Consider the following 8,399-nt stretch of genomic DNA (forward strand, 5'->3'; position numbering starts at 1 on the left):
GTGATATCCTTAGGTTTAATTAGTTCTAAGTCTAGGGGACTGATGACCTAAGATGTTGAGTCCCATAGTGCTCAGAGCCATTTGAACCATCTTTTGTTGTGTTGGCGGCTGTGAGAAAAAAACAGAACCTACAGTTTTAAGGAGGTCGACGACTCCATCACTGCTGAACTGCTGCCTTCTGAGAGGAAGAGGAAACACGATTTCCAATTGTTGTATTACACTGTGTGTTCTTTCCCCCGGAGCACTTACTTGGAGTAGTTGGCTCGGAAGCGTTCCACAGCGACTGGTGGCGACATCTGGCCTGCCAGAATGGCGATGACGTCACACACGGCAGCACGATGCTCTGGGTAGGCTTCGTTGTACTGGCCCACTCGGTTCAGCAGCTCCGGCAGCCACATGTAGAACCCATTGGAGCTGCAAAGCCACCAGACCGAGCATGTAAAGACCGCCAGACTGTAAAATAAACTGACAGAAAAGAATTAGTATACCTGGAAAGACGATGTCGATTTTGATCTGATCGGGGCATATGCCACCTGGTGGATAGTACATGTATTGATAATTGTTTCAACGTCATCCACCAACAGATAGTGTAGTGGCACAACTACCAGAGTATTATCTGTGTCCACCCTTTAATAAGTAATGCTCACGGCCAGAAGGCTCAGTACGATGCAAAGCTATGAAGCAAGCAGGACGAACTCGTGCTTCCTACAGCCAACTGAACAACTTTGAAAAGGGTCATACTGTAGTCTTCCAATTGGTGCGATGATCCTTCCAGAGAACTGCCACACGTGTTGGATGTGCTGCATCAGTTGTGCAACAGTGTTGGTATCAGGGTCATGTGAACATTATCACACATGCAGACAAGTTTCTGGATGTCCATACAGCACAGACCACTGCCAGGATAGTTGTATCATAAAGGCAGCAGTGGCAGATCGCACAGCTACCACTGCACAGATAAGAGGACTTGTGAACCAAGACCTTCAACACAAACTGGTTGAAACCAGCTATTAGCAGTGGGACTACAGGCATGCTCACCTCTAGCCCGTCTTCCACTCACACAACAGCATCAATATGCACAGCTTGATTTGTGCTGTCAGAACATCACTTAAAAATGGAATAACGCACAGTGGTCTTCAGTGATGAAAGCAAATTCTGCCTGTACGTTAGTGAATGTCATCTGCGTGCATGATGGAGGCCTTATGAGCGCTCTCTCGTAGAGCACATTTGTCCAAGTCTCACTGGGGCATGTTAATCAGGATTCGGTATGTGCAGAATGGTGTTAGACTCATTTTTCTGCCATTATTGCAGTAGGAATGTGAGATGTTGTTCCACCAGGATAACGCTCACCCAAACACAACCTTTGAAACTCAGTGTGCTGTGCAAGATGTGCATCAACTTCCCTGGCCAGCACAATCTCTGGTCGCCAATTGAGCACATGTTTGATATGATGGGGATGTGAAGAGTCTCGTGTGACCCGAGAACCACACAAACAGGTCAATCAGGCGTGGCATCGCATATCCCAGGACAGTATTCACCATCTGTGTGATCGACTGCATGCCAGAGTCAGCGTCTCCACTGCAACTCACGGAGGCTACACCACATACTAATATAGACGACTTTGCACGGGTTGATGTCTGCCATGCGGAGTGGCCGTGTGGTTTGAGGCATCCTGTCACAGACCGTGTGGCCCCTCCCACTGGAGGTTCGAGTCCTCTCTCAGGCACGGATGTGTGTGCTGTTCTTAGCATAACTTAGTTTAAGTAGTGTGTAAGTCTAGGGACCGATGTCCTAATCAGTTTGGTCCCTAGGAGTTCACACACATTTGAACATTTTGTTAATATCTGGTACTGCATGTGCTGTTGGTCTGTAAATGTGGTCATTTCATGTACTCCATGTGCACTGTTACTGCAATAACTCTTGAGTGAATTGAAAATCTCTAAAATGGTGTACTATTTTCTTCTGGCATTGGACTATGTTATGGCATTATAATATGTACAAATGTATCACAAGAACAGAACATGAACATCTTGTGACCAGATGACCATTAACTTTGGAATGCTGTAGATAGTGTGGGACTGATGCCAGACAGTGAACCCATCTACATCTAGATCTACATACATACTCCGCAATCCACCATACGGCGCGTGGCGGAGGGTACCTCGTACCGCAACTAGCATCTTCTCTCCCTGCTCCACTCCTAAACAGAACGAGGGAAAAATGACTGCCTATATGCCTCTGTATGAGCCCTAATCTCTCTTATCTTATCTTTGTGCCTTTCCGCGAAATGTAAGTTGGCGGCAGTAAAATTGTACTGCAGTCAGCCTCAAATGCTGGTTCTTTAAATTTACTCTGTAGCGATTCACGAAAAGAACGCCTCCTTTCCTCTAGAGACTCCCGCCCGAGTTCCTGAAGCATTTCCGTAACACTCACGTGATCATCAAACCTACCAGTAACAAATCTAGCAGCCCGCCTCTGAATTGCTTCTATGTCCTCCCTCAATCCGACCTCATAGGGATCCCAAATGCTCGAGCAGTACTCAAGAATAGGTCGTATCAGTGTTTTATAAGCGGTCTCCTTTACAGATGAACCACATCTTCCCAAAATTCTACCAATCAACCGAAGACGACTATCCGCTCTGCAATGTTACGCCCAAATATTTTATCAACGTGACTGTGTCAAGCGCTACACTACTAATGGAGTATTCAGACATTACAGGATTCTTTTTCCTGTTCATCTGCATTAATTTACATTTATCTATATTTAGAGTTAGCTGCCATTCTTTACACCAATCACAAATCCTGTCCCAGTCATCTTGTATCCTCCTACAGTCACTCAACGACGACACCTACCCGTACATCACAGCATCATCAGCAAACAGCCGCACATTGCTATCCACCCTATCCAAAAGATCATTTATGTAGACAGAAAACAACAGCGGACCTACCACACTTCCCTGGGGCACTCCAGATGATACCCTCACCTCCGATGAACACTCACTATCGAGGACAATGTACTGGGTTCTATTACTTAAGAAGTCTCCGAGCCACTCACGTACTTGGGAACCATCCCATATGCTCGTACCTTAGTTAGGAGTCTGCAGTGGGGCACCGAGTCAAACGCTTTCCGGAAGTCAAGGAATATGGCATTCGTCTGATTCCCTTCATCCATGGTTCGCAAGATATCATGTGAAAAAAGGGCGAGTTGCGTTTCGCAGGAGCGATGCTTTCTAAAGCCGTGCTGATGCATGGACAGCAACTTCTCTGGCTCTGAACACTATGGGACTTAACATTTATGGTCATCAGTCCCCTAGAACTTAGAACTACTTAAACCTAACTAACCTAAGGACATCACACAACACCCAGTCATCACGAGGCAGAGAAAATCCCTGATCCCCCCGGAAATCGAACCCGGAAACCCGGGCGCGGGAAGCGAGAACACTACTGCACGAGCAGCAACTTCTCTGTCTCAAGGAAATTCATTATATTCGAACTGAGAATATGTTCGAGAATCCTGCAACAAACGGATGTTAACGATATTGGACTGTAATTTTGAGGATCCGTCCTTCTACCCTTCTTATGTACAGGCATCACCTGCGCTTTTTTCCAGTCGCTCGGGACTTTACGTTGGGCAAGAGATTCGCGGTAAATGCAAGCTAAGTAAGGAGCCAATGCAGTAGAGTACTCTCTGTAAAACCGAATTGGAATCCCATCAGTACCTGGCGATTTATTTATTTTCAACCCATTCAGCTGCTTCACAACCCCAGGGATGTCTATCACTATTTTCCTCCATACGGGAATCTGTACGAGACTCAAATGGCGGTATGTTTGTACGATCCTCCTGCGTGAAAGATTTCTCAAATGCTAAATTTAAAATTTCAGCTTTCGTTTTGCTGTCTTCCGTTGCCAGGCCAGACTGATCAGTGAGTGACTGGATGGAAGCCTTCGACCCGCTTACCGATTGGAATGTATATCGCAGAGACAGGCTGGACAGTGAAGGGGGAGGCGTGTTTATAGCGATAAGAAGTGCAATAGTATCGAAGGAAATTGACGGACATCCGAAATGTGAAATAATTTGGGTGAAGGTCACGGTTAAAGCAGGCTCAAACATAATAACTGGATGTCTCTATAGGCCCCCTGGCTCAGCAGCTGTTGTGGCTGAGCACCTGAAGGATGATTTGGAAAATATTTCGAGTAGATTTCCCCACCATGTTATAGTACTGGGTGGAGATTTTAATTTGCCGGATATAGACTGGGAGACTCAAACGTTCATAACGGGTGGCAGGGACAAAGAATCCAGTGAAATATTTTTAAGTGCTTTATCTGAAAACTACCTTGAGCAGTTAAACAGAGAACCGACTCGTGGCGATAACATATTAGACCTTCTGGTGACAAACAGACCCGAACTATTTGAAACAGTTAACGCAGAACAGGGAATCAGCGATCATAAAGCGGTTACAGCATCGATGATTTCAGCCGTAAATAGAAATATTAAAAAAGGTAGGAAGATTTTTCTGTTTACGAAAAGTGACAAAAAGCAGTTATCAGAGTACTTGACGGCTCAACACAAAAGTTTTGTTTCAAGTACAGATAGTGTTGAGGATCAGTGGACAAAGTTCAAAACCATCGTACAAAATGTGTTTGATGAGTATGTGCCAAGCAAGATCGTAAGAGATGGAAAAGAGCCACAGTGGTACAACAACCGAGTTAGAAAACTGCTGCGGAAGCAAAGGGAACTTCACAGAAAACATAAACATAGCCAAAGCCTTGCAGACAAACAAAAATTACGCGAAGCGAAATGTAGTGTGAGGAGGGCTATGCGAGAGGCGTTCAATGAATTCGAAAGTAAAGTTCTATGTACTGACTTGGCAGAAAATCCTAAGAAATTTTGGTCTTACGTCAAAACAGTAGGTGGATCAAAACAAAATGTCCAGACACTCTGTGACCAAAATGGTACTGAAACAGAGGATGACAGACTGAAGGCCGAAATACTAAATGTCTTTTTCCAAAGCTGTTTCACAGAGGAAGACTGCACTGTAGTTCCTTCTCTAGATTGTCGTACAGATGACAGAATGGTAGATATCGAAATAGACGACAGAGGGATAGAGAAACAATTAAAATCGCTCAAAAGAGGAAAGGCCGCTGGACCTGATGGGATACCAGTTCGATTTTACACAGAGTACACGAAGGAACTTGCCCCCTTCCTGCAGCGGTGTACCGTAGGTCTCTAGAAGAGCGTAGCGTTCCAAAGGATTGGAAAAGGGCACAGGTCATCCCCGTTTTCAAGAAGGGACGTCGAACAGGTGTGCAGAACTATAGACCTATATCTCTAACGTCGATCAGTTGTAGAATTTTGGAACACGTATTATGTTCGAGTATAATGACTTTTCTGGAGACTAGAAATCTACTCTGTAGGAATCAGCATGGGTTTCGAAAAAGACGATCGTGTGAAACCCAGCTCGCGCTATTCGTCCACGAGACTCAGAAGGCCATAGACACGGGTTCACAGGTAGATGGCGTGTTTCTTGACTTCCGCAAGGCGTTCGATACAGTTCCCCACAGTCGTTTAATGAACAAAGTAAGAGCATATGGACTATCAGACCAATTGTGTGATTGGATTGAAGAGTTCCTAGATAACAGAACGCAGCATGTCATTGTCAATGGAGAGAAGTCTTCCGAAGTAAGAGTGATTTCAGGTGTGCCGCAGGGGAGTGTCATAGGCCGTTGCTGTTCACAATATACATAAATGACCTCGTGGATGACATCGGAAGTTCACTGAGGCTTTTTGCAGATGATGCTGTGGTGTATCGAGAGGTTGTAACAATAGAAAATTGTACTGGAACAGGAGCATCTGCAGCGAATTGACGCATGGTGCAGGGAATGGCAATTGAATCTCAATGTAGACAAGTGTAATATGCTGCGAATACATAGAAAGATAGATCCCTTATCATTTAGCTACAAAATAGCAGGTCAGCAACTCGAACCAATTAATTCCATAAATTATCTGGGAGTACGTATTAGGAGTGATTTAAAATGGAATGATCATATAAAGTTGATCGTCGGTAAAGCAGATGCCAAACTGAGATTCATTGGAAGAATCCTAAGGAAATGCAGTCCGAAAACAAAGGAAGTAGGTTACAGTACGCTTGTTCGCCCACTGCTTGAATACTGCTCAGCAGTGTGGGATCCGTACCAGATAGGGTTGATAGAAGAGATAGAGAAGATCCAACGGAGAGCGGCGCGCTTCGTTACAGGATCATTTAGTAATCGCGAAAGCGTTACGGAGATGATAGATAAACTCCAGTGGAAGACTCTGCAGGAGAGACGCTCAGTAGCTCGGTACGGGCTTTTGTTAAAGTTTCGAGAACATACCTTCACCGAAGAGTCAAGCAGTATATTGCTCCCTCGTATGTATTTCTCGCGAAGAAACCATGAGGATAAAATCAGAGAGATTAGAGCCCACACAGAAGCATACCGACAATCCTTCTTTCCACGAACAATACGAGACTGGAATAGAAGGGAGAACCGATAGAGGTACTCAAGGTACCCTGCGCCACACACCGTCGGGTGGCTTGCGGAGTATGGATGCAGATGTAGATTTTACGTAAGACCAGAATTTCCTTGGGTTTTCAGCAAGATCTTTTGCTAAGGTATGACGGTGGTAGTGGTTGAATGCTTCGCGCTTCGCTCTTTTTACAGCAGCACGAATCTCTACTATCTTTTGCCTGTCCTCATTCTCCCGATCTTTCTTGTACCGCGAGTGCAACTGCCTTTGCTTCCTGAGCATTCTCCGAATTGCGCTGTTAAACCACGGTGGGTCTTTTCCGTCCGTAACCAACACCGACGTCACGAACAAGCGCCGAGGCCTTCCTTTGAGTCGGTGTCGCCGTAACCCACTTTTTCGGCACATACCTGTCCAATGCGCGATTTAGAATGTGTTTAAAATTTGCCCATAATGCTTCCACGTCCATCGTACCGGAAGTAAATGAAGTCAATTCATTTACTAAGTGGGATGCTAACAACTGATTATCTGCTCTTTCTAGTGAGAATACTCTCCCAGCCTTATTGACCGACTTTTTAACTTTCGTAACCATAGTCGTGATGACAACATCATGATCACTAATCCCTGTTTCTACACTGACACCGTCGATGAGGTCTGGTCTGTTCGTGGCCAGCAGATCTAAAATATTTCCATTACGCGTTGGCTGTCGATTTAGCTGCTCAAGACAGTTTTCGGATAATGTGTTCAAAAGTAATTCACACGACAGCTTGTCTGTACCACCTGTAATGAATCCATAGACATCCCAGTCTAGACTAGGTAGGTTGAAGTCGCCTCCGACTAATATATACTAATATAATCTATACTATATACTAATATATAATATATATTAATATATAATATATATTAATATACACTCCTGGAAATTGAAATAAGAACACCGTGAATTCATTGTCCCAGGAAGGGGAAACTTTATTGACACATTCCTGGGGTCAGATACATCACATGATCACACTGACAGAACCACAGGCACATAGACACAGGCAACAGAGCATGCACAATGTCGGCACTAGTACAGTGTATATCCACCTTTCGCAGCAATGCAGGCTGCTATTCTCCCATGGAGACGATCGTAGAGATGCTGGATGTAGTCCTGTGGAACGGCTTGCCATACCATTTCCACCTGGCGCCTCAGTTGGACCAGCGTTCGTGCTGGACGTGCAGACCGCGTGAGACGACGCTTCATCCAGTCCCAAACATGCTCAATGGGGGACAGATCCGGAGATCTTGCTGGCCAGGGTAGTTGACTTACACCTTCTAGAGCACGTTGGGTGGCACGGGATACATGCGGACGTGCATTGTCCTGTTGGAACAGCAAGTTCCCTTGCCGGTCTAGGAATGGTAGAACGATGGGTTCGATGACGGTTTGGATGTACCGTGCACTATTCAGTGTCCTGTCGACGAACACCAGTGGTGTACGGCCAGTGTAGGAGATCGCTCCCCACACCATGATGCCGGGTGTTGGCCCTGTGTGCCTCGGTCGTATGCAGTCCTGATTGTGGCGCTCACCTGCACGGCGCCAAACACGCATACGACCATCATTGGCACCAAGGCAGAAGCGACTCTCATCGCTGAAGACGACACGTCTCCATTCGTCCCTCCATTCACGCCTGTCGCGACACCACTGGAGGCGGGCTGCACGATGTTGGGGCGTGAGCGGAAGACGGCCTAACGGTGTGCGGGACCGTAGCCCAGCTTCATGGAGACGGTTGCGAATGGTCCTCGCCGATACCCCAGGAGCAACAGTGTCCCTAATTTGCTGGGAAGTGGCGGTGCGGTCCCCTACGGCACTGCGTAGGATCCTACGGTCTTGGCGTGCATCCGTGCGTCGCTGCGGTCCGGTC

The sequence above is a fragment of the Schistocerca nitens genome, chromosome 9 (assembly GCF_023898315.1).
Source record: "Schistocerca nitens isolate TAMUIC-IGC-003100 chromosome 9, iqSchNite1.1, whole genome shotgun sequence".
NCBI lineage: Eukaryota > Metazoa > Arthropoda > Insecta > Orthoptera > Acrididae > Schistocerca > Schistocerca nitens.